This window comes from Ciconia boyciana, chromosome 9 (assembly GCF_034638445.1).
Source record: "Ciconia boyciana chromosome 9, ASM3463844v1, whole genome shotgun sequence".
In the NCBI taxonomy this organism is placed as follows: domain Eukaryota; kingdom Metazoa; phylum Chordata; class Aves; order Ciconiiformes; family Ciconiidae; genus Ciconia; species Ciconia boyciana.
The window spans coordinates 8980720-9007850 of NC_132942.1; the positions used below are offsets into that span (position 1 = coordinate 8980720).

At 43.1% G+C, this 27131-nt stretch overlaps 1 protein-coding gene across 6 annotated transcripts in view; it reads left to right on the top strand.

Annotated features, from left to right (window-relative positions):
- The window catches only part of SGCD (sarcoglycan delta), a 225724-nt gene that overhangs the window by 81340 nt on the left and 117253 nt on the right, over positions 1 to 27131 (top strand). The window lies entirely within an intron of this gene.

Here is a 27131-nt window from a genome sequence, read left to right on the forward strand (position 1 = left end):
TACAGGGAGGAACAAATTTACCCAATGATCCTCTTTTTCTGCTGGAGGTGTCTGCAGAGGAATCAGCTCAGCATTGCAAATCATGTTCCTCCTACCTGCTATATATATACATGTATATATGTAAACAATATATACCACATCACCCCCCAATTTTGAATTATAAAGTGTTTTAAAATTAATTAAATAGGTTATTTTGAACTTGGGTGTGGGAATGGGTTTGAGCCTTTCTCTTACACTTTTTCTGCTTTTCTCCATGACTGGGAAGTTGAGAAACTTGATTTGCCTTTTTCTTAGGGAAAATTCATGTTGTTCCATAATGATGTGGTTCCAGAAGCTTCATGAAGAAAAATAAAATTTCCAGAGGGGCTCTCTGGGTGTGGTATTTAGGTGGAGCATATCTCTGTCCTCGTTGTGCTGTGGCTGGTGCATGTCAGTCCTGCCAACAGCACTCCCTTGCTGCACAGACCCCTGGCCAGGGTTAGCTTTCCAGAAGCCCCTAGAAAAATGTTGGGCAGCTGTACTGGGAGGTAGATTGCCCTGGGGCAGATGGTGCCTTCTGGGCATGGAGTGCTCTGTGCATCACTTGAACTCTGTTCAAACTCTTTTTGAGATCTTAAGGGATGCCTTGACCTTGAATTGCCTTTTTACAGGGCGAGCTTCACCTCTCCTGCTCAAACACGCTGAAAGTCAGGACATGATGAAGCAGGCACACCCCACTTCCAGGGCTAGTGAGCCTTTATATATGGCAGGTCCTAGTTTTTCAGTAGATAATTTGGCCAAGCAGAGTGAAAATGAAATGATTGGTCCTCTCTTCTTCAAAGCAGTCATTGCCACCTTGGTCAGATGGAGTTATTTTAAGATGATTTGAGTCTTCAGGAGAAACTAAGTTTGAGGCTTTAATCCTGGATTTACTTCATGACAGAGCTGTAAGGCTACATTCCCCTAGACCACTTTCAAGGACTTTCCCAGCCAGGCTCTGATGTGAGCAGCGTGTTTGAAGTCTCCCGGCATTTCTTTCTCTGCTTTGGTCTTGTGAAGCCCTGAACAGCTGTGTCCAACATTATGTCATTAATGGGCCATGAGAAGTTGAGTAAACAATCTCTGACTTACTGTATCCAGCAGACAAAATGCTGTGTCAGGGGAACACGTAGCATTCATTTTCTCTAACCAGGATGCTGTCAAGGTGTGCAGAAGATTGCAGTGCATGTGTGCTCAGGGAGCAAGCAATTACAAAGCAGTAATCCACAAAAAATCCTGTGAGTGGGTGAAGAGTGAGCCAAACTGGAGCAATTAATGCTTAACCAGACGAGTCATTTAATCTTGGGAAACTGCTGCCATCTTGACACATATTTTGTGCTGAATTGTGGTCTTTAGATGAATGTAGTTGAAAAGTAGATATTTCTGAGGTGATGGAAGACTTGGTCATATGCTGATCATATACAGGCAGTGGTATGGGTGTCAGCCCAAGCACAAAATAATAGGATTTGAGATTCCCACTTTTCAGGAATGCAACTTTATTTCTTTAGAATAACATAACCTTGATATGTCAGTCCCATGCTTTCTGCTATTTGGTTGTGGTCAATCTACTCTCTCCAAGCGGCTTGGGAAGCCAGGTGAACTTCTCTGCTCCTTTCTCCCTCACAGCCTGCTCCACAAAAACGCATTGCATTTTGCAGGCTATCTGCAGAAGGGTCATCTCCTAGGGATACTTCCAGCAGCTATCTCCGCCCCACTAGGATATACACTGGCTTTTTTGGGGATGCGCTGATCTTCAAGCTCTTGTCTGATTCAGTTTCCTTAAATAGTCACTTACCCTCTGTGACTCTCTGGGGATTAGTCCAGGGTGGAGGATATTTGTATATGGTTTTAGTTAATTCTTATCTTCTAATGTTAGCAGACGATGAACAGATAGCTTTTGGTGATAAAAACCAAAAGATAGCTTTTGGTGATAAAAACACAGACAGTAGCAATGAATCCTGCAGTGAAAACTGCTTTATGGTTATAGGCATGGCCACACTAGTCAGGGTGTGTGTCTCTGACACAGCCAGTTGGAAATAAATATAAGAACAGAGCATGTAAAATGTGATCCTTGCCCCAGTATGCACCCATTCATCTCCTGATCTCCTGCTGCTCCTGCAGCCTCGCCAGCTGCTTTGGATCCTGCTCTGCAATCCCTCCTGCATCATTCCCTGAGGCTGAGAAAACCACTTTGCTAAGTGAATTTTTAGAGGCAGACTTTTATCTTTAAATAACAAATGTAGGAAAATTCTCAAATGAGGAGATGCAAATACAGAAAATCTTTAATTTGTTCCTGTTCTGATAAGAGGAGCTGAGAGTCCTTCTGGGGCGGGGGAATGATTTGAGTACTCAGTAAGCAATAGCTGCTGCTTAGCAGGTCTGAGTTACCCCAGTGCTTGCAGAACAAAAAAGGAGGGGAAAGTTTGTAGTTCTGTTCTTGTGGAAAATGCAGTATTTCCAATATCCTCCCACCCCTGAGCTCTCCTCCCAGAACCTGAGTCTGTTCAGCTCCACAGGACAGTCCTGGCACTTACAGAATTTAATGAGTGCTCATTATAGCCAATAAGTGCTCACAGTATTTTAATGAGCACAGCAAACCTGCTCAAGAAAACTCGGGGGTGTTTTAAATGCTGATAATGGGGAGTGGAGAAGGGAGGAGGAGATGAAGCAAGACAATCTCAGGGAAAAAAACCCCACCTTCTCATGCATGTTGTAGCAGTACCCATCCGCTCCACTTCCACGTCAAGCCCCGAACTCCCTGCCTCTCCCATCTGCATGCCCCACTGGCTCATGCTCCAGGAAACAACTCCTGTAAAATCAAACCGTAAGCTTCCAATCCATGGCTTTTAATAAAGAAGGCATCACTAATTTATTCTAGGTTTTGCTTTTATCTGAATGTTCAAGGCTTAAACAAATTTACGCGTGGCTATTGCTTTTTTACACGGGGCTGTCAAAGCAGTGTCACGTTCACCTGGGGCCAGTTGGTCACTGTCTAGTCTATCCTCTGGCACAGTCATTCAGTTCTCATGTAGTATTTGATCCTCGATTTGTTTTAAATGCCTCTAGCAGGCACAGGCTGTATGAAAAACAGGCCTGGAGGGGACCTCAAATATCATCTGCCTGTCCTACAGCTGGTTCCCATAGCCAGGTGCGTTTACCCAGTCCATTTACATCAGCGCTGCACTGCTCTGGGACTGTGGGAAGCTCTGTGAAGGTTGCTACCTCTAAACCATACTTTGATTTTTAAGCCAAACCACGGAATGAATCTGGACCAAAGCCACCAATTTGGGTTGAAACCCAAATGCACCCTGAAGGTGGCCTAACCTAATTGAGGTAGAAACCACCATCCAGCACTCAACTTTCCAGTGATGTATAGGTAAAGAGAACTCCATTCAGATCTTGGACAAGCCTAGTAGAAGTGCGTGGTTTGCACATATGTGCTTTGGGGAGGAAAAAACCAAAGGCCTGCGGGCTGTGTACGTGACTCAGCCGCTCAGTCTGCAGGTCCAGCGCAGGCTTGGGCTGCGTCCTGCTGTCACGCCTGCATGGTGGAGGGCTCAACCCCGAGCTGTGCAGAGCTCAGCTGCGGCCCCCGCAAGGGTTCGTACATGCCAATCTAATTACAAGGCTGGAACCAGAGCTCTTAACGACCTTCCTCTTTATGGTCCACCTGCATTAGCATCCAGTGATGTAGCTCTTTAGCAGGAGGATTGCCCATGACTGTGTATGTAAGCACATGCGTCTTTTACGCTGTATGCCTAGGATGTGCTGGGGATCTCTGCTTCAGCGATTACTAGTGAGCTTAAACCATTTTTTAAAAACTTACTGTTGTATTACTTTCTGAATATTACAACAAAAGATGTGCTTACATAAACACAGCAAACCAATATCCTTATTTTAAACAGTACAAGGCTCGGAAGGCTCAGGTAATGGGTAATGACAGTGCATTGACCTCTTTCCACAAGGTTAACATACAATGCCTTGTATTTTAAACAGTGTTAGGAGTCTAAAGCATTAGCCATTAGTACCCCTTTATTGCTTCTTAGGCAGCAGGAAGACCTCTAATCAGGAGAGGCAAGAACTGTGTCCTGTTGTGGGTGCATTTAAATGGTAAACATCCACCTACTTGTCTGCCCATCAAACCCCTGAGGACTCTTTGCTTTTCCTTTGCCCTTCCCTGGTGTTTATATCCATAGCTGCCTGTTCACAGTTTTGGATTGTATGCTCTTTGGGACAGAAGCTGTTTGCATATGGCACCCTGTAGTCCTATATATTGGCAGGGTCTACTAGACTGTAAACAATAATAAATGGGAAAATAATATTTTTCCCCTAGTCAGCTTGCAAGGCTTGACATTCCTAGAGAACTGTCTTCTAAGAATCATCCAAAGCAAAGGCTCCAGAATAGTCTTTGTAAGGACTATTTCTGCAACTTTGGTGTTCAGGAGACCCTTCACGAGCCAAAGTTAACATCTTCCTCCGAGCTGGGAGAGCATGTGCTGCTTCCAGATCTGTACAAATCCATGCAGACTGCATGTGCCATCTATGTGTGCTCCTTTGAGGAAATGCAATGTAGAAACGGGCAGGCAATGACCCGTCTGATTCCATCTTCCTTAGGATGCAGAGAAGGGGGACCTTCCCTCCCTGGCCTGGTCAGGCTGAGGTTGGGGTGCTCCCTCACCACAGCACATGCAAACTCTGTTCTTCCAGAATCATGCAAGGTTTTTCGAAGATGTGGGTCCTTTAGCATGAGGTTCAAGCATATTTAATGATTTCACTTGAACAGGAACAAATGACTGTGATTGTTCAGATTTTTCCTGTTTTGCTGCAGGCTGCATCATAGCTGAAGAGGTATGTTATAGCATCGTTGAATGAAATGTTAGCAATTTAGAGAGACAAAATGCTGCTGTAGGTGGCACAAATGCTAAATATCATTATCTTGCTTGCTTTATTAAAAGTTGATAAGAAAAATGAGCTTTTAAAATTCGGTTATGAACAGATATTTCCAATACAATTACTCCCTCTTGTGTGTAAACTACCTGCCACATTTTAATTACAGGAAAACAGTAGGGTAATAACACAGCTGTAAAGATGGATTAGAGTCAGGAAAGCTCATTGCCCTAACAGGCAGGATTCTTTTATTAATGATTTAAGGGAATAGACTTTGTTCTAAATTTTTTTTAAATTAAAAATTGCCTTAGAATAAAATGACTGTGCAGTTTATAGTCGCTTTTCATGATTTCTCTGGGGTCTCTTTAGGTGCAATGGTAAGGCCAACATGGGAAAGAAATCTGGTCTGCTTTTCAGCTTCTGCTTTGTAGTGCAACTGTAATCAGTCAGCTGAAATTGTTTAGAGTTAGAATTAATGTTACTATATCCTAATGGAGGACAGAGTAAAGGGGTTTTTTTCCTCTCTCTCCCTCACACACACATGCATACAAAATTGTGTGCTTTTCCATCCTAATTCATGTTGCTCTTTTTATAAAACAAGTAATTGTTTTGAGACTGCTTGCACGACCCGAGAGCTTTGCGTATTTCCCTTCTTTCCTCATTCACGTGGACTGCATCTTCTGATATAAAGATGTTAATCTTGTAGAGGTCTGACAACACCAGCAGTACTGTGAGTGACTGTACTATTAAGTGAAGAAGTTTCTACGGGTGAAATCCTTACCCCCTGGAATTTAGTAGGAATCTTGGCATTGACATCACTGGATCAACCCCTTCACCGTAACAGCTTTTATTTGCAGGTTTTTTACAATAAATTCTAGTTTCCTTCCTCCTGGATTGAGGAAAAAATGTGTTATTCTTTTCTTTTACTCTTTTTCGAGATCTGAATTTCATTCCTAGGGAGTTTCTGTTCCTGTATGAAAAGCAATTGGGATTACTTATCTTTTTTAAATATATGTATAGTACTTTTTTGCCTTCACTCCTTTGGAATTCAGAATAATATAGTCAGTTTTAATAGGATATTGCACGATGTTATTACAAGTTTGACCCCTTTATTGTTGACACTTGACACTCCAGAGTGTCAAGCATTTGGTACTGATGACTTGCGGAGTTATAATGCACCAGTTTCTTCTAGTGCTACACCTTTGAAAACTCAGTCTCTGATAATATTTCATTTTTATTATCCCAATACCACATTTTCTCAGCCAGCATAAGCACATAAGGCTTTCATCGTCCTTGTTACCAAAAAGTGCTGAAAGGACCCCATATTTTTACCTCACCGTCTCTGCTCTCTGCTGAACCATTGAGTTTTTCAGAATCCTGCCATGACATTGGATATGCTTACAGATATATCATGGGACCAAAGGAAGCAGTGAATAGTAAGTCTTCCAGTAGTACCCCTAAACCAAGCTGGATATGCTGCACTGCAATCATTTAGGGGGTTTTTTGACTATTGCACAAGGCAGCCTGTGGTGTACAGTGTTGCGACGGCAGATGGCCCTTTTCCCTCAAATATTTTGGGTTGGGTTTCGTGAAGAACTGAGGCTTACATGATTGTGCTTCCATCTTGATGGAAAGGCTTCCAGCTCTCACTTCTCAATTGTTTCTAAGTCACTGTTCATAGTCAAGCCATCTGAACAGAAGTATGTGTCCAGGAGACAGGAATATCTCAAACATATTTAGTTTCTGTATTTTTCAGAGACAGAAGAAAGCAATCTTATTTATTAGTATCCCTACTGTGGAAGAAGCTGCTGCATAAGCTCTGTACTTACTACTCACCAGGAGTGAGAGGTATTATAAATCTCCCCATACCAGAAAAAGCTTTTATTGGTGCTGTTTTCCTACCGGACACACAGGAATTTAGCCCTGAAATCCAGATAACCAGCATCTTCTGGTTAGTACTACTACTGATTTGAAGGAAGCTGTCAGAAACTCAGCAACACTCCTCTCCTCATACTTGCAGTTCCAGTGCATGCATGCAGGCAAAACATCATCTGGCAGATTTGCTGTATGGGCCACGCTGTCGAGCCTCAATAGCCAGTCTCCTGCATATCTCCACAGCAGGAAAATATATCGCTGCATTAAAAATACATTATGGCATTGTTTGACCCCTCCAAGTACAGAGGGACCAAAATAGATGGAGTAGGGAGGAGAGTGGCAGGGATTTGGGTGGTTTGTGATGTGAGGTTGAGCATTTGGTCTCTGGCGAAACACTTCATTTCCAGGCGTTTCTGCGTGTGAACAGCGTCCCATCTGCTGGTGCCCCGAATCCCCGCTGTGCTGCGGGGGGTGCCATGGGAAGCGTGATCAGACCGGGAGGAGCTGCTCCACGGTGCAAGAGCAGCAGGACCCGGCGAACAGCGAGGAGGGCATAGGTGGGCTGTGCGAGGGGGTGAGTCACAAACTCTTGATCCCAGATCCCGCCTTCTGCCACCTCCCTCCAGGGGGGATTGTTCTCAGCTTCTCTCTTTCATCTGAAGAAATAAGATATTTCACATTAGCATTCGTCTCAGTGCCAACAAAAGATCTTCAGACCAGCAGTTCTGAAGCAGAGAGAGATTTGTCTCTTAGAGAACATGTAAAAGGTATTATTATAAATGTGCGAAAGAACAAAAACAAGCTCGCTGCTAAAATGCCAATTATCAGTTAGTCCTCTGAATAGCTTACAATCTGATCCCTCCCCATATTCTCACAGTACAGTAGGAGAAATGATTTAATTTGGGAATCCACACAGAAATGACGTGCCAAGCTGAGCTGTAGAGTAAGTTTTCCACTGCTTCTTCTCTTGTTCCTTGCGCTTTTTTTTCCCTTCTGAGCTTCCTGACATCCCCCCTGAACTCTCTGCACAGCAGAGAGCAATGACCTTCTCAGCTTTGAAAACCTAGCAGCCTTTGCTATAACAAAAATATAATTCTTCTGAAGCACCTCTTCTGCATGGTTGCCTGAAGGCTGAAGTGCTGCTCGGAGTAGCCTCCATGCCTCTTTCAACTAGTCCTGGAACTGCAAAGCCATTAGCTTTTCAGAAGGCTGCTTCTTAAAACGTTTCTTGGCATTTGGTCCCGAATCCCTCCTGTTTTGCATCTTGGGTTGTAGCATAATCCGTGGAAAGGGGACGGAGGCAGCTCTCTCTTACACTGTAAATGACTGCAAAATGCGAAGTACTGAGGAGGAGAAGCCTTCACCTTCTTTGGGTGAAGCCCCAGCTTGCGGGCTAACTGCTGCCCATTGGCTATGATAAGCTTGTACTTGGCTAAACAAAAGGAGTGGCAAAAAAGTGACATATTGGCATATTCTCTCTGCGGTTGTATGCATTTACTTTATTTACCTTCTGTAATTGTCAGAACCTGCTCTAAAGGCTGACAGTTTTGCGGACAGAATTACAGACTTGTGGTTGTGTGGAGTCTGTCTTTCCCCTCCCCTCCCGCAGACGCTGTATTCTCTCTTCTCTGCTTATATGCTACTATACCTGATTTGATAGATCTGCTATGGAGATGAATATACCATTTGAATTCATCATAGCTTGCATTTTAGTTCTGGTCATTTCCACTTCAATTACATCTTCCCCATTACCCATCCTGCCTTCGCTGCTGTGGTCAACGGTAAGATGGACTGAGGTAATTATTTGTATTGAGGTCTGAGTTTCTATGGGACTACACTCCAGTGCACTGGCATGAAGGACAGCCTGTTAACACTGAAATGATGTGGTTGCAGACAGATTTATAGAAGAGGAATAGATTTACACAGGTAATTCAGCCTTGACCTCTTGAGTTCTCATTACTTCGTGTCCGCCCAGCACTACTGCCCACCTCTTTCCTTTTTAAATGAGATCCAGTAACTAATAGTGAAATTATGGCAATCTGCTATATGAAATTTGTGATTATTTGCATTTAATTAAAGGCTTCTCTTGAGAAAATGAAGGGCGGCTTAACCTCATAGAAGCCTCTGCATCTCCAGTAATTGCTTCTAATTGAAGTCTTCAGAGTTTCCACCCCACCACAGGAAGAGGAAAAAAAAAACCCCAAACCTGAAAATTTTACTCCCACACACGGGGTCCCTGAAAATTATTTTATCCTTATGCAATTAAGGTGACTGAGGGTCCTCATAAATGATTCTTCAGTGCGACTTAACCAGCTAAAATTAAAGTTTAATTACTCAAAAGCCCGGCTTGTGGTGTGTTTATGAGAAGTCCAAGGGCACGGTCCATCCTCCCAAACTGGCCGTGTTGTGTGACACTGTCCCCCGCAGATGGGCACAGCGGGTGCAGGTGCACGTGTCTTGCCTAAGTCCTCCTGGTGGTTTCATTTCCATCACGTGTTTCTGGTTTCTTACAGTTCTTGTTGACTTCCAGTGGTATTTTGGTTATTCTAGAAAAAAATTACAAGCCTTTTGACTTAGTATGTCCTGCGAAGCACAGGAGGAGGGTCTGTGCCAGCTCGAGGTGTGTGGGGCTGAGCACAGGCACTGCCTCTGGGATGGGGAACATCTCGGACATCTCCCTGCTCCTGCACCTCTACAGGGCTCCAAGGCCACAGGCTTAGTCTTTGTTGCTGCAAGAAGTGGATCTTTCTCATGACAAACTGTTTATAGTTTGGCAGTTGGTGTCGACATGGGAGAATGGGCTTGGTCAGCCTTTTATAGGATGCTTGCGGCGCCTTGCCCCGGTAATCCTGGTGCATGGAGTGTGCCCCTAAAGCAGGCACGGCATTTGATAAACCACCCATCTGTGGCACGGGTGTTAGGAACCGGTCCTGCTCTCTCGCCGCGGTGCCCGTTTGGTGCAGAGGTGAGCTGTGGCCGGAGGGGTCTGACGGGAGCCTGCGGGTGCCGTGTCTGGGGAGGAGCACAGCGCCGCGCGTTAAAGCCACCATCTCCGGCTCAAGCGTGCGGCACTTCAATTACACATTCTGCCTAATTACGACTATCAGCGTTTCTGTGCACTTCTGGCAGCACAGTTGCTCTGATTGCACCCTTTGGCTCTATTAAAATCCCTCCTCGTATTATGGATCTGAAAACAGGCATGACAAAAATAAAAGTGTATGTTGTAGCAGCAGACATGGCCATTTTCTACTGTTTATTCTCTCCGCTGAAGATACCGATGTTGAAAAACATGAGAGCGTTCTGCTTTCCTGTGTTCTTGCATTGTTCATTACTGCCTTGTATCACACAAGTCAGCAGGAATACGCATCTGATTTCTGCTTTTTATTATCTTGAAGGTTCTCTTTAATGTACGCTGAAACACATAAAATGTCTAGATGGACTGAAATCTTTCAGAGTGACCTCTCAGAGGGCTACAGATGAGTCAGAAATAGAAATGTCATTGTTCGTCAGCAGTAGATTTGTCATTTTTTTTGAAGTTGCAGCTACAGTTAAATACATGAAAACATGTGTGACCTGCCTCTGTTATTTCTTAGCAAGCAAACATGCTTGGCAAAGTGCACCTCTTCATTTTAGGAAAAAGAAAAAAAAAAGTGCTTTAGTTCTGTATGCCGAGCCCTGAAATACTTGTCTTTCGTGTAGGTGCAAGTCATATAGACGTGTGTAGGTGCTGATTTTGATTCAGATTATTTAGTAGGGTGGTATTGTTTCTGACAACAAATATTTAATCTTTCAAAACAAGACATTAAAGAATTTTGTTCTGGGAAACTAGGAAATCAAATGCCTTTTACAGTCTTCACTTCCCCTGCACACTAGAAAGGGAATTCCTGCTAATTATATATATGTGCACACAAACCACTTCTGAATGAAGCACTTATTTACAGAGAAAGGTCATTAACAGCGACTGACAGAAGGTTTGCAGGAAAGCCTTGGATCTTATGAAGGGGAGGAACACTAGCCGGAGCAGCTGATGGCTGGGTTATAGGAAGATTGGGTGGATCTCAGCAATTCTGCTGTGGTTCTACAGAAAACTGCATTGTCTAGAAGGGAGAATGATTCAGTTCACCGGCAGGTATAGATTATAAGGCAAATTTCATCTTTATTTGAAGTTACTTGTCGAGATCTATTGACCAAAGATATTTGTCTTTGTTAGTACTATAAATGATTCAGTCTCATACGTTGCCCAAGAAAAACCCTGTATGTTAGGAGGCAGATGTGTTTAATTCCTTTCTTCCCAGTGGAGCTACATTTATTGCCATTGCACCTTTCTTCTAATAGGAAGCTTTTCTGCCAAACAGTTTGCCTTGTCAGTCCTCTTTTCTTTGAGCTGAGAATGAGGAGTTTTTACATATTCAGGGCTGAAATAACAGTTCTCTCTATGGGGAGACTGAGGCCAGTAAGAAGCGCCGGTGCCACTGGTGTGCTTGCGATGTCAGGAGCCCTGCGAGGCAGCGGGAGCTGGGGCATCCTCTGCTTCATCACCCATGGAAGCAGTGCTGTGGTTGTGTTTCCCATCCTCTTAGGTACCAGCCGGAGCAACTCGCTGTAACTCCTAAGAAATTCGCACTCACCAAAGTGGAAGGCGTTAAAATACTCCCTATACAGGAGCAGTCTGCAGGAAGGAATGGCTTTACTCTTTGGGGGAAAATCTTTTCTGCAGGTGAGGTCAGAGCCTGGGACTGGGAAGGCAGTTAATTCCCTTTTCCCTGGAGAGTACGCTAAATAAACATGGAGTAGCCAGGCATTTGATGGATGACTCGGTTCTCCTTCTACAGGGGTGTAAAGCCATGGTATCGCTTCTGGGTTGCACAGGTATAAGTGAGAGAAGAACAGGCTGGCAGCCTACGGCTCCAGAAAGCAGGCTGCGAAGGAAAGGGTTTTAAACTTTGAAGTATAGACGGTATCTGGGCAATTGGAAAGAAGACTGTGTCCTGGTTTGGGGTTTTTGGTTGGTTGGTTGGTTGGTTTTTTCCCTCATAGGGAAAAAAAGAGACTGTTGCTTTGGGTTGATAATAATCTAGAGGGTGACACGTTAAATGGATTTCACTCACCTATTGTCAGTTTAAAACAAATACATAGATGTTGTGAGAATTTAGACAGTACAAAACACAGACAAGGACCCAAGAGAGCTCTGTGGACAGAAATAGCTGGCAACAACTACAAATCTGTGCTCTGAAGTCTTACAGAAGCAGGTTCCCAGCTTTGGAAACATAGCACAGGAGCCCGAAATGGTGGACAATTATATGTCAACCCCAGTAAATGAGAGTAAACTAATCTGTTGTATTCATTTCTTTCTTTCCTTTTCCTCGTTTCATGTTTCTGTTCTTAAAATTAATCCATTCAATAAGAAATGTGAAGTTAAATGGCTAAATTCACTGCTCAGTCACAACTATCACTGATGTTCATATTGGATGAGCTGGCTGAAATGCTTACCGAAAACAAGTGTAGAGAGATGATGAGATTCATGGTGGGGAAATGACCACCATTCATCCAAAATGTTTTCAGAAACAGCACCGGGAAGGGAATACACTGGTGCAATCTGTAGTTCTTGGTTTTGTTTTAAAGGTCTCTAATGAGCCATGTGTGCAATGCATTTCACCCTGGGAAATCCCACTGAAATCTGGCACTTGGATTTCATTTCTTGTGCTGCTATATTTAGAGCAGAAAGCAGATCTCCCAGCGTGACTCCTTCTGGCTTATAGAAGCCCTGTGAATTGTCTTAGTAATATACACTAATCGGTTACCAAAGCTGCCGGCCCCCTGTGAAAATCCTTTAAAACGATAAAAAGTGGAAGCAGAGCAGTTGCCCATCCTTTCAGGCTGCAGTCACGTGGCAGTAGCCAGTCGTCGTGTCTGTGCCATGGGGATGAGGGACGGATGACCTTCATGGATGTGGTGTGGTCTTCATCACTGTGGCCTGTTGGTTGATCACTATTTTTCTGCACCTTCTTTTTAATCCTATGGATAAGGAGTCCGATCAGAGGTGTCTCCATTGAGTTTTAATGAGTAAATTAGAGTTTTAAAAAATTTGTAGTCGATGGTATTCTCAGAGCGTGCACAGTCCTTCCTCATTGTCCATCCGTGTTCGCTAGTAAAAGTAACAGGCGGTCTGGTGTATTTATTATTAATAAATCCCCATCTTTCTTGACCTTAGTTCCATTAAAAATCATTCACAGCCATGCCAAGTCAGGCACTGAACATCATCTTGCTATAATCAAAGGAATGAACCTTCCTTTTCAGTACAATATTTTTCCTGTGCTGACGCCTGCCAGCCCAGCTGTACCCAGATTTCTGCAGTCGAAGCGCCAGGATGGTCCATGCCTTGTGTTAAAGAAATGTTGCAGCATGGATGTTTAAATTACAGGGCGGGGGGGGGAAGAGGTAATACACATCACTGTTTGCAGTGTAATGTGAGAAAATGGCATTTTTATATTCAGGTATTTTGAGATGTATTTCAGGTATTTCATTCCATTTCTGTGCTTGTCTGTATAGGAAAAAAATCTTTAAAACTTAAGAGCAATGAAATCCCTATGGCTCGGTAGAAATGACGTTCAAAATCTACTAAATTAAGCAGAGAACATGTCCATCCTAGCAGCTTTTTGTTATCCTTCACAGTTCTTTGATAGGGATGTAATTTTCTGTAATCACTCAGAAAGATGGCTGGATATTTTTTCTATTACATTTTGAAGGACTTAAACCTTTTCTGGCTTACCTTTGCTATTTTTCATGTTTATATACAACAGTATAATGCATCAGCATTTTTATATGTTTCCTATATAAAAATGAGCCATGCTTATAAAGGCTGTCAGACTTTCTATTCCACAGAATAACTGGAGCATCACTGTAAGTTGACACCAGCCTAAAAATCACATATAGATGCTGAAATGTCTTATTTTATGGCCCTGTTGCTATTTAATAGCTAAGCTGTGCCCTTTTCTTAATTTACTGTCGCTATCCAGAAGTACATTAGTGTTGGGGGATGCTGCCGCAGCGGTCCCAGGGTAGCTCTGCTGCTTTCGTGGGTGCCCTGAAGTCAGCGAAGCTGCATGTTGGCTAAGGAACCGGCCAAGCTGCGATAATTAACTGGTGAGTTAGAAATGGTAAGGAGCCCAGTCTACAGTGCTTTAACCTTCTTTCAGCAGGTTTTTCCTACCAGGGATTGGAATATAAAATGATTACTTTTTGCTCTCTCCTCTGTATTTAGCCTCAGGAGGTTTCTGATAGGTTTTGGCTATTAAAGACAGCAGTAAATGCCTAGCTGGAAGCTATCTGGCATTCATAACCTTAAGCTATTTAGGAAATCAGAAAAGCTGAATGGATTTTTTTTCCTTTTTTTTTTCTTTCCTTTTTTTTTTTTTTTTTAAAGAGAAGAGCTACAAGAGCAGAAGGCGCTGCCTGCCTTTCAGGTGAATTCCACTCAGGATGATAAATGATGTCTGAACCGAACCAAAATGTTCCTAATGGCCCTAGTCAAAAGGCCTATTACAGGATGTCTAACTCACTTAAATTCCTTTCTGCTTTAAATCGTTAATGATTAAGTATTGTAGGGCTAAAGCAATATGCACTTAAAGGGCACTTTGCTTTAAGGTTAGCCAAACTTAAAAATGAACACCTGAATGGAGGTATACAGACTCACTCGAGTGACCTTCTGCTGGTGGTGGAATCAGGATATTGTCTCTACAGGTGGGTAATTTTGTGGGGATATTTGCAGGACGCCAGGAAGGCTTATGGAAGAAGAAGTGGAGGAACATTTTTGGAGCAGAGAGAACCAGCAGCTTTGGCTTGCCCTTGTGGTTTTTAAATCACACTCCTGATGTTGCAGAGAAAGTTTATTTGTCTTTTGCTACGACATTTGGAGAAGTAAACCATATGGTGACATAAAGGACATTTTCCCAAAGGAGCGGCTGGTACATTGTAAGGCACCAGTCCTGTACTGACTTCTGCAGTTACTTGCTTTTAAGCATGGTTTTGCAGCAATGAAGGTGCTAAATCTGTCTAGTAATCACAAAAATTTGGACTCCTGTCCAGTTCTGTGCTGCCGCCTGCCCTGCTGCTGACCAGTGAGCAATGCCACATGCTTATCTGTAAGGGTGTGGAAATATGTAGTAGATACCTGTTCAGCTTCATCAGCTATAGGAACTTCTCAGTTTCTTAGATTTGTAACGTCTCCTGACAGTGAATCACAGAAAATTCCAAGTCACTTCACATAGTATTGGCACTTACAGAACCTGTGTACTCTGAGCAGCTGTGCTCATGTGGGTATTAATGCCTGCAGGTCCAGTTTTGCTTTCATTAGGCTCATGGATGAGTTTATTGGACTTGAGGTTTGCCTTCTCATCCTTTTCCATGAGTGTCATCAGTATGCTGATTCAGCGATTACACACACTGTCTTCTGCTCAAGGAAAATCAGGTGTGACCTTAAGATCCAGTATCTGTGATCAGACTCACACACATCTTCCTCCAGTCAGGGCATTGATTCAGGGCAGCGAGCAGCACACACACGAGCAGACACTGAGCAGAAATATCAGGATTGGCCCCGTAAGAAAACTTACGTGCATGCCTGATGTATGCACATAGAAGTGGGTAAGCTTGCAGAGAAAGCTCCAAGAGCATGTTTTCCAAAATATCTAAATTGCTCCTGGTGGTGTACAGACAGATTCCAGGCATCTAGGACCGTAACACTGCCATCTTCTGTCATTTTTATTGCAGAATAAAGGATGTATTCTTTACCAATTTCAAAATACCCATTTTCCTTTGTTTTTTCCCCTCTTGGTGATGCAGCTCCTCAGCGGGGATTTTAAGCAAACATTGTTCCCAGCTTGTTTGGGATGCTGTTAAAGTGAGTTCCTGGCCCAGTGCACTGCAAACGTCTGGCTCCTTCAGAATATTTCTGTTTCCCACTGTGTGGCTTCCCCTTTGATATCTGATGAGTCAGCAGGTCTTTAATTGCTGTTCCTCTTAGCTGGGAGTGCTCTCGTTCAATACGTTAAATATTTGATTGCCCCAGCTTTCCAGATAGAGCAGGGCACACATTGGGATGAACAAACTCCCGATGCAAAACCTGTTGCCCCTCCAGACGGCAAGCTTGGGAGCTCAGCCCGAGGCCATGTCTGGGAAGTGTCGCCCGGAGCTGTGGGGGCTGTGGGGAGCCGTGCAGGCCAGCTGGCTCGGGCTGCTGGGAGGCAATTCTGGATGGCAGCAGCTGTGCTCAGGAAGACTGGCTGCGGGAGGTTCTGCAAGTCACCTGGGAGGCCCGTGCGTGGCCAGGAGGCAAGCGAGTGTGGAAGTGCGCTGTGCTCTCGGCTGCTCCCAGGACTCCTTTTTGCTCTTTTTGAAAGAAGCAATGTAGACATACCCGCTGGGATACTCCTGTGCTTGGTGGATTGTGGAGTGTGCCTTCAGGGACTCAGTAAGATGGGATATTATAGCCAATAAAATTATCTTCTTGTAACTTTCCTGAATATTATGCATGTGTTTCATACTCAGTGAGCTGAAATAAGGGCATTTTTTATAGCACCTTCCAAGTATTTTAAATGCATGCGTTATGTAGGGACAATCTCTTGTGTCTTGCATAAGAAAGCCTGGCTTCCAGGTAAGGCTGTTATTGGCAGTGCCACTGGGCAGAGTTGGGTCTTCAGCCTTACGAGTGGCTCCCTGAGAGGAGAAATCCAGTTCAGCATGCACAAGCATGCAGTACCTGCCCACAGAAAGCTGGGACTTGCTGGCTGTAAATGCCTCCGCACTTTGGGGAGGTATCTCTCCGCACGATGCTGTGTAGGAGCATGCAGACTCTCACATCATGGCAAAGCATGAACGTCCCGAGGATCATCAGCAGTGTAGGTTTGAGGCAGTAGCTGCAATGCAGTCTGTGGAGGAGAATATCCCAAATGTACCTCTCTGCATCTGCCTGCGGGCTTCATATTCCTCTGAAGTCTCACTGCCTCTGCGTTCCCAGTGGAGCATGAAGTCGTATTAGGAGTAGTATATAGAGGAACACAGAGGGCAGTGTGCGCTTAGCACACACATTCAGTCGCTTCGCTTGTGGGTGGCACTGGGGAGAAGAAAGAGCTTGATCAGAATAATGGGGAAAGGAAGAGCCCTACAGCCTCACTTTGTTAATCTTATTAGCCTGGTCCTGATGTAAGAGAAGCTGCTGCAATGCACACACTCAAGCAATGGCATGAAAAAAATCACAGAAGTTTCCCTCCCACTGAGTCAAAGAGAAGCAATCTCACTCCCACCGAAAGGATGAAATAAATGTAGCTGCTATTAGAGCAGAGCAGTGAACACTGGAACTATCATTTTGTAGAACAGATCTCTTAAACGGACCTTTAGATTAAGAAAAATAGGTGCAGAATAAAATTCTGTCCTGAAGTGAACTTGGCAGTACCACGGCAGTGAGCTGGAGGAACCCTATGAATAGGTAAGTGGTGTTTTCCCACATTATTCAAAGTGCCCACTTGCTGAACAAGTGGAGCAGAAAGTTCTCAGTGGATGGGGAATGGGGAGAGAACCATCCATCCGCGTGGAGCCTTGGTTTCCGCCAGGCCATTAATATCAAGGATGTTTATGACCTTCCAGTCAAGCAAGGGAGAATAACTCATCAGCAGTCAGGTTCAATCCAGCTAATGTTTCCAAGATTAAATGCATACTTGCAGACCAGATCTGATTGCCAATTTTATGGTGAACCCTTTCTGTTATAACTTTCCGTGTTTGGGCTGCTGCAGGTTTTGAGCTCCCTAACATAAGTTATGGTGCTATATGCAAAGAGAAAGCTGGCAAGAAATGTGGGAGAGCTTGAAAGTCTTCCTTTGCTCTGAACAATACAGACAATTCATGCTACGATGCCTTGGGAAAGCCGTCCTTCGTTTCAGTGTCTGCATTCAGCAGATGCCCTCAACATGAGACAGTCGCCCTGGTGTCCCTTCAGCCACGTACAGCTCTCCAGGAGCTCAAAGCCAGTGGCCCTGCCTGGTCTATGTTACACGACTGGTGGGGCAGCTGATGAGTGAAGAAGACCCTACGTGGCCTTTAGGGATAAGATTGGCCATTGTTGCCCCGTGGCACTGCAAGGCTTTATTTTTTGAAGTAGGCCACTTACAGATTTGGCCAGTATCTTCATGAATGGAAACCAGTTGGTGGTCCAGTCCTGTCCAAGGTAACCGAGCACACAGGGAAAGCTTAGTGACTGCCAGCTTTAAGCACAGGCCAAAGCTACAGGCTTTTACAACAGTAATATATACTGTGTTCTAGATTGGAAAATCAGGGAAAGAGCTTGCCACTGTACACTCTCAAGAGTGGATTTGTAATGGAGGTGGGCTTCCAGTCACCTACTCAGTGCCCATGTCGGGGAAGATTTCCATAGAGCCAGTTTACCTGTCTCCTGTTGATAAAAATAATTGGAATTATTGGACCTTCAAAGCCATGGAGAAAGTAATGGATGACCAGCTGCACTTCAAATGAAAAAGTAATCTGTGGAATAATTACTGCCAGTCAACCCAAGCCCAGCTGTGAAATATTAATGGGTTGCTTGATCAGTCTATACAGAGCTTGCAATCATCCTCCTAGAGAGCACCACAAACCCAGCAAATGGAATTGTAGTCAGCCAAATTATTGACAGGGGTAGAATAAGATGCTCTAATGTGGCGTTTGCTATAAGCAAATAACAGTTATTGGGTCCTAATGGAAAACTTTTTCTTAATATTTATAAGTTTGGAGATGATCTGTCTTTCGCCTCTCCAAGCACCCACCATCTCGTGGTGGACAAGCAGCGGCAGCCTTGCGCTCTGCAGATCAGTGCACAGCACTGCTGTAAAACTCTGCAGCGTGTGACAGTCTCAGAGAAAAAAGAACTCAACAGAGGGCTTTCTATATTTAACACTAACCCGTGTGCCTTAGAAAATGTTTGAACAGAACGTATAGAGCTCAAAAAGACTGACAAGAAGTGAGCTGCCACCCTGATCCAGCAAAGGACTGCACTTCAGGCGTGTGAACAGTCCCGTTTGCTTCAGAGAGACTTTGCATAAGCTTAAACACTTTGTGAGATTGAAGTCTACTGAGTAGGAATTCATAAATAAAAAGAGAAAGCTCTGCACCAGATTTCTCTTCCTGAGCCCTTGAACTTAAGGGAAGTTCAGCTTCAAAATGTGGAGCCAACCAGGGAACGAACACAGGCAGCTTTGATTAGAAATGCTGCAAAGTTTTGATCGTGCCATGAGATATGGGCCTCATGCTGCATTTGTTAATGGGAACGATCGTTTCTTTGGTGTCTCTTCCCTGTCTGCCTCCTCCTGGTCCCGGCAGAGCTGTGCATCTCAGTCTCCATCCTCCCAAGTTGCCTGGATGTGGGAACAGGACAGTGCCAAACCTCGGAGAAAAGTCTGGTTTGTCTCTGAAGGGGATTTCAAGTTTGTGATGGGGGTCTGCCTTCACTATATGTTGCAGAAAAGGAGGCAAATCTGAGCAAGAAACAGGATGTGCAGGAAATCTAGCAGGTGTGCAGGAATTTGTGCGAAGGTCAAGTAGCAAATGGAGGAAGTCGACCAAAACCATGACATGTCCTCCTTTGTTTCTGTCTGCCCTACAGAGTCAGGGAGAAAACGTCCCCTGCCTAATGTGAAGGACTGTGACTGATTGGCCTTCGTGGGCACAGACTGTTCTTTCTTTGGACAGTGCCAGAGTAGGATATACGTCTTTAATAAATGAACACTGAGCAGAGACAAGAAGGCATCGAAACCTCTCTGTGTCCCCGAGATGGGTGTGGGGAGCTGTTTCTGTTATAGATATATTTTGATGTCTAATTGCAAGGAGGAGGGGAGTTCCTTAGTGTCTTCTGAATAGCCAAGAGAGAGAATTAGGAGCCTTCAGAAAATAATTCAAGGCACCGAAGTTATGCTTCTGCACTGAATGGCACTTGAAGGAATGTCTCTAGCCACCTAATTTAAGCACATGTTAGATCCTAAATTTAGTTAGTGTGAATATTCCCAGTGCATCAACTTCAGAAACTTCTTTTTAAAACTAGGAAATTCTAAGCTCAAAACTGACTCTTTTCACTGCAAGAGCTGAAAGACCTGGATGTCTGTAGTAACCCTGTACAGCTTTGAATTTGGATGATTTTTGACTCCCTGAGAAGAAAGTGGCCCAGCCATCACACAGGATAGCACTGGGGTTCCCCTTCTCCCTGCAGCTCTACAGCTGGCCTTCTCTGTAACCTCACATCATTTCTCTGGCCCTTTTTTCTCCCTCCTAATCCCTTGCAGATTGCCATGATGAGGTTTTTTTTGGAAGGGACAGCTTTTGTATAATAATGTGCAGCATTATTATTATTATTATTATCATCATCATTATTAGGTTTGTAATTCTTATCTTTATATATATCAATCATAGCAAACCTAGGCTCAGATTTCAGTATTAACCAGTAGTCTCCAGCCTCACTAGTCCATTTGGTTGAACATGGAGCAAGTAGTACAATACAGACAACTTTGCTGTTCTGGGCAACGTGGGCTAGAGAAGCAGAATTTTCCAGTGTCTGCAGGCAATGTCAGAAAGCCTGTTGAGCCACATGTTTGAGATGACTGCTCTAGGTATTATTGCATTATAAATAGCAGCTAATAATAGTAGCATAACAGCAAGGTTCTCAGCTGATGTAAATTGGAAACTATAATTCCGTAGAAGTTAATGGAGCTCAACTGATTTACACTAGTTGGCTGTCTGGCCCCTAGCAAATGATTCTAAATCTGATAAAATTAAATGAGATTCAAAGCTCCCTCATATAAGAGAGTATTAAACCCTATCTTTGCTGTCAGACTTTTGCACGGCTGTCAGGCTTTGTAGCTGGGGCTTTAAGATCCTGTTTTAAGTTCTTGATTTTATTATTTGATATTTTTTCGCTTCTCTCTCTTTTATTTTGTTTAGTTAGTTAAATCTTTACTTCCCAAAAAGAAGAATTAGAAAAATTACCCATTTTGGTGGATCGTTAGGTGCCATTTGTTAGTATTCACAAGTTGTTGGCAGAGATCTTAAAGCTATTGAGATTTGTGCCCTTTAATTTCAGTTCAAAATGCAAATAGACATTGAAAACATCTGTTCAGCATCCATGTTGGAGAGGTCTGCAGCCTCAGAGTTTTTCCCTTGTTCTCAGTAAAGTACTGTAAATTTTATTTAATATGCCTGCCTCCAGCCTGTAAATTAAAAAAAAAACAGGTCTTCAAACCTGGTGAAGGTAAAAACTGAGCATTGAATTAGTTTATAAGCTCTCTTTACTGTTGCCCAGCTTGGATATATTACAAGCTGTGGGCTGATTAGTAGCTTGGATCAACAAGGTGGCTGGTCCCAGGGAGGGTTACGCAGTGGTTGGGAGTGCCGAGCTGGTTTAGGAGAGGTTCAGCCGTTGAAGATTTCTTGTTTGTCTCAGGTCTACTGGCAAAAATGCACAAATTGACGTTCCTTCTCTCGGGTCTGTCGCAAAGACCCAAACTGGCTTAAACACTTTCAATAGCAGGTTTTAGAAATCCAAACTGGTTTGACAGAACTGGGTCGAGGAATAGCTGGGTGTGCTGTGCCCTGCGTGGGGGTGGATCGAGGAGCGGCTGAGCGTGGGTGTACGGTGGCGACTTCGCAATCGCTCAGCTTTGTGCAGAACAGCACTTCTGACCGCAGCGTCTGTTCGGAGGAATATATTTAGATTTGCTGGTTTTGAAACAGAAACCTAATCTAGCGATTGCCCCTTGAGTCACTGTTGCACTCGTACCTGTATGCCTGAATTGGAGCAAAGTCACTTGAAATGAAAAAGCTTCAATGCAAAACTTCCCTAAGAATTAGGACGACTGGAAACAGCCACAGGCAGGATCTCTAAACAAGTCCCAGGACTGAGATGGGTGAAAAGTGCCTCTCACTTGAGGCCATGCTGCTGTGAATAGTTTCAGGCAGCTTCCACAGATGTTGATGTGAGATAAAACACTAGAAGTTTGTTTGGGAACAAGTGTAAAGCTCAAACCATAGATTTGGGTTTTTTTCTACATCGCTGCGTGCTGAAGTCTCCACTAAAGCAGAAGGTAAATGGAATCATCAAGAAGATCTCTGCTGAATTTGATTAAAAATGTCATTATATGTTTAAAAATTCATGGCACAGACCCACAGTTGTTCATGCACACATGCAGGGTATGATCATACAGCCTATGTTTGTTGTACAAAACCAGCATTAAAAGTTGCATCCATCCTTGTTTGAGTTAGAAGGTCTTGGTGCAATTCTTTTTATCCAAAAACTTTCTCCCTGAATCAATTTATCTGGTCAGTCCATCGTACAAACTGCTTCCCATTGTATCATTTCTATTTGATTCATTCATAAAGCTGAAATCCCAGGATAGATTTGAAAGAGTAAAAAAACCAGAGTCTGATTCATATATATTTTTTCCTGATTCTGGTAGTGAGCTCAGAAAATCTGCATTCTTTGAAAATACAGAGCGTTGGATTTCCCCAGGCATAAAAACATCCCTAGTGTGTCTTGCTGTAAATCAGAAATGGCATCCTTGTGCCAGCGTGGCTCCTTCACGGCATGGAGCAGACTCCACGCTTTGGGTCCAAGCAGCAGTTGGAAGGACTGTGTTTCTCTTAAGACCCTCCTAATGCTGTAGTTTGTTGGTGAGCAAAGTTAGTAATTGCTGCAAGTAAATTTAGAGTAAACAGCAATAAAATATGTACATATAAAAGAAAATATCATGTGCAAGTCTAATGGAAAATGAACCCTGCACGGGTCCCTAGAAATTATACGTTACTGGTTTTTGTAAGACTGAGCGAAAATGCAGTGGCACTTTGTGCTATGATCGTTGAATTACTTTGTGTGAATAAGGGTAACAAGATTTGGACAACACTAGGAGGGAGACAGGGAAATTAATTTTCTTGGTGTGCTGCCTGTAACTTTCAAACAATTCTGGGAGACTCCTGATAAGGGCCGATGAGACTTGTTCTGGAAACAAAATGATGTTAACCAATCTGCGAGTAAACTCCGGCTCGCACTCCACTTGTCATTATTCAATCTGTCCTGACGAATAACACAGATAAAAGGATACTCTAGTCCCATGATGCAGAGGACTGATACGCACAGTGAATCATAATCAAGCCGGGGACTCATTTTTTCCTTTTTTTTATTTTTCAGGTAAGAGAAGCAGTTACCAGCTTTTGAATGGCATCATAAATTATTTGTTCTCTTTTGGCAAAAGTGCTTAGTTGCATCTCATAAAAGAAATCATCTGGGCTTTTGAGAAATTATTTAAGACTCGTTTTAGCGTGCCTTGTTATTTTTTGTTTAGCCAAGCTCGGGGCCAAGTGTAATTTACTTGATCTTAATTAGTCCAGAGCTGTGAAATGGGCATACAGAGCCAAACTGCTTTTGTGCTGTATTACCGAGTTTTTAAAAATGAATCTACAAATCCCCAAATCTCTCTCTCATCCTGTACTTCAGATCAATGCAAGTCTGAAGTTTTGCTTTGTAAGATGTAATTTCCTTATTGCTAAATATACGAAATATATTCCTAAGTTAGACATTGCCTCTAGTTCTTGCATAAATTTTAAGAAATTTTTTTTTAGATTTGTGTATAATAAAGGTATTACAAAGAATGCTTTTAGGACTTGTAATGTGTCTCCAAAGACAGGAGAAACACATTTCCTCTTATTCCAACTGCAGTACAAGGGCTCCTCTACTGTCTTCCTGAAGCAAAGGAGTAAGAAGAGAAGTCAAAGCACAGCCCCTAGAAATCTGAGTACATTTCCTTAAGTATATTGCTGAGTAATTTTTCACGGAGCATCAGTTAATTGTGCAGTCTCCATGAACAGGCAACAGTTGGCATCCTTATGTGCTGGTGGTATTCACCAACTAGCTTTGGCTATCAGCTCTTGCTGCTCCTTTCCCTCCGGCCATTGCCTTGAACCCTACCGTGCAGCCCTCAGCTCTTCTGGGCTGACCCTAGAGAAATAAGATACTCCATTAAGGCATGCATTAAGGAAGACATTGCCTTCTTTTTCCTGTGATAGAGAAATTGTATATTAATTTGTCTAGACCAAAGACATAAATATTGGATTTTCTTGGAGTCATCGTATTAACAAAAAGTATGCAGAGTTCACTTTTGTTTCATTAGTTAAAATAAGCTGAGGCAATTTCAGTTCATAAACACAGGTTTTGATTCTATTGGCACAGCTTTAAAATGTATTTAAAATCTTGTTACTTGAGGTCTGTAAACAAAATACAGTTCTTTTATCTAATTTATGTTGTCAAGAGCAAAGTAATTTACATAAGAGGTTTGATAGACTATCAGGAACAGCTATGCTTTCAGAGAGAAAAGCCTATTAGATCTTAATCCATCTGATAAGCATATTACTTCCTCCAAAGCCAAACTGCTTTCGTATTCTGTATAAATAATTCCATTTAGTGTAATTGATGATTTTACAGCAGGAACCAAGATAGATATTGTTGGAGGAGAATCAGCCTATTAGTCTTGTTTTGGAGGTTGTTCTGGAGAAGATGGATTTCGATAAGCTCAAGCTAGTCTGAGCGATTTGCAGAGCAGATCACTAGCCAAGTTGTCATTCTGCAGCTTCTGTTCGCTCTCAAATATCGGCTGAGCTATTGTAGGTCGGTACAAGATAATAGCAGTAGCTGCACGCAGAAACCAACTTCAAAGTGATGTAGCGAGCTGTCATCGTGCCTTGGTCTGGAACTGTATTATACCTTTGGAAATTGTTAGGCAATCGATGCAGAAAAGCTGCAAAAAGCAAGGTTCGTTTTGTTTCTGCAAAAGCGTGATTTATAGGTACTGCAGATTCCAGAATATGTCAGGAATATTTGGTCCCCGGTCTGTGGATACTTGGTGGCTTCTCCAGCAGCCGGCTGCTCACCTGTGGTAAGGTGGGATGCCTCAGCAGTGTTTTGAGAAGAGCTGTCCAGGGCGGATGTGAGTTGAAATGGCCTTGCTACAGTGCAGCAAAACTTCTTTTATGTAATTTTTTTTAGTGTAATGAAAAGGTTAGCATGAAACTACTTTGTCTATCTGTTTTGCTGTGCTCGTTCCTTCTTGTCCCTGCTTCCCCCCCCCCAGCTGTGTATTACTTTTTTCCTAGCTGCATGATTACACGTTCGCCTTTTGTTTATTGCATTCCCGCACCAAATGGAATCACACAGTTCTCGGTGAAATGTGTTACTGCCAAAGAGCACGAAGCCGTGCTTGTGTGTGAGGACTTCTAAAGGTTCTGTTTAAAAGAGCAGGCTGTGTTTAAGCGTAAGTATAATCCATGTGTGGTGACATTTCAAGGTTATGGAAATCCAGAATTGGTTTTCACACTCAATATTTAAACTTCAGCAATGGGAACAAGTGTTGTCTTTATCGTGGTGGGCTGCTGCAGCAGGTTAATGCACCTTTAACAGAAAATAATTGGAAAGGGTGGTTCCTTGAGGGAATGCTAAACGTGTTTTTAATTGTGGTATAAATATGTCATTGCCTTTCTAATTCAAGTTACATATGCATGGGAGGTTACAGGATGCCAAAGGGCTCTCCATCATGATATATTGCCCCTCAAAGCAGCCCTAAAATACAGATGTAGCCCTGCTGAAGTTGTAAAAGCTCTTTACTAACTCTCCTTAAGCAGATGAAGAATTAGAATTTGATGCATAATACTTCTTTATAAAAGTAGTTTATTTATTTGCATAAACTCCAAATGGCTTCCAGAGCAGAATGAAAGTAAATGTAATAGTTCAAGATGACATAAGGAAAGAAAAAGAATACAATGTGGCTGAAGGTTTTGAAATAGGATTTTTTTCTTATTCATGGTAGTGCTGGGGGTTGTGCTGCCCACAGGCTAAGCAATGCTTGAGACTCAAGTTTATATTTCAGCTAGGTTCAGTTATTGGAAAGACATTCAATGAGCTTCCACTGCAACTGTGGCAGCAGCTCAGACCTTTCTAATGAGCAAAAAGTGGTTCTGGAGAAACACTCCAAAGTGACATTTGGAAACACTTATTTGAATACTAACCCAGGGGTTGTCTCATGAGCAGCCCATGGGCTGTTTGCAGAACATCTTGTCAAACCATTAGCAATGCCAATTAAAAAAAAAAAAAAGAGCAAATTGTTCTCATGTTTCTAGGAGTGAGTTTGTCCCATCTCCCCCTGTACACAGCATGCTGCAGAACATGTTTTGCCATTTGAAATCACGGCATACACTGAATTGTGATGAGCTGGGTTGTTCTCCACCAGAGCCGAATTGCGTGGCTACCTTCCCAGAGACCCTGGTTCATGCTCAAACCTGAACTGTAAAGGTGAATCTCATTGCTGAATTCATTCTACTCACCCCTCTTCTGTCTCTGAAAATGCATTTCTTTCTTTATTTGTATATTTTGTAAATGGAGCAAGTAAAACATCAGGTGTAAAAAAGATGTATGAGTTCTGATCTTCAGCTAGTGAAATGGAAATGAAGTTTGATTAATTTGTATCAGAAAAATGCTTGAATGAAGACACAGTCGAGACTTTTTTTGGAGAGACCTTTTTATATTACAGCCAAAATATGAAAATATACTTTATGGAAAATTGCTAAGAAAGAAGACAAAATTAATCTGTGGGTAGGGTGTTGTGTATGATCTGTCCTTTGTGTAGTCCCATGTAAGGCCAGCACTGGGTTTACTTGTTCCTTAGATTTTGAACTGGGACTTTCAAGGGTGGGGGGGTAAGTTTCCCTCATCTACAGCTGTCCTGGTTTCAGCTGAGATAGAGTTAATTTTCTTTATAGTGGCTCGTATGGGGCTATGGCTTGGATTTGTGCTGAAAATAGTGTTGATAATACAGGGATGTTTTAGTTGTTGCTGCACTGGTCAAGGACTTTTCAGCTTCCCATGCTCTTACAGGTGCAGAAGAAGCTGGGAGGGGACACAGCCAGGACAGCTGACCCAAACTGGCCAAAGGGCTATTCCATACCATATGGTGTCATGCTCGGTATATAAAGCTGGGGGAAGAAGGAAGGGGGGGACAGTCGGAGCAATGGCGTTTGTCTTCCCAAGTCACCGTTAGGCATGATGGAGCCCTGCTTTCCTGGAGATGGCTGAACCCCTGCCTGCCCATGGGAAGGAGTGAATGAATCCCTTGTTTAGCTTTGCTTGTGTTCGTGGTTTTCCTTTCCCTATTAAACTGTCTTTATCTCAACCCAGGAGTTTTCTCACTTTTACTCTTCTGATTCTCTCCCCCATCCCACCGGGGGGGAGTGAGCGAGCGGCTCTGTGGGGCTTATTTGCCGGCTGGGGTTAAACCACGACAACA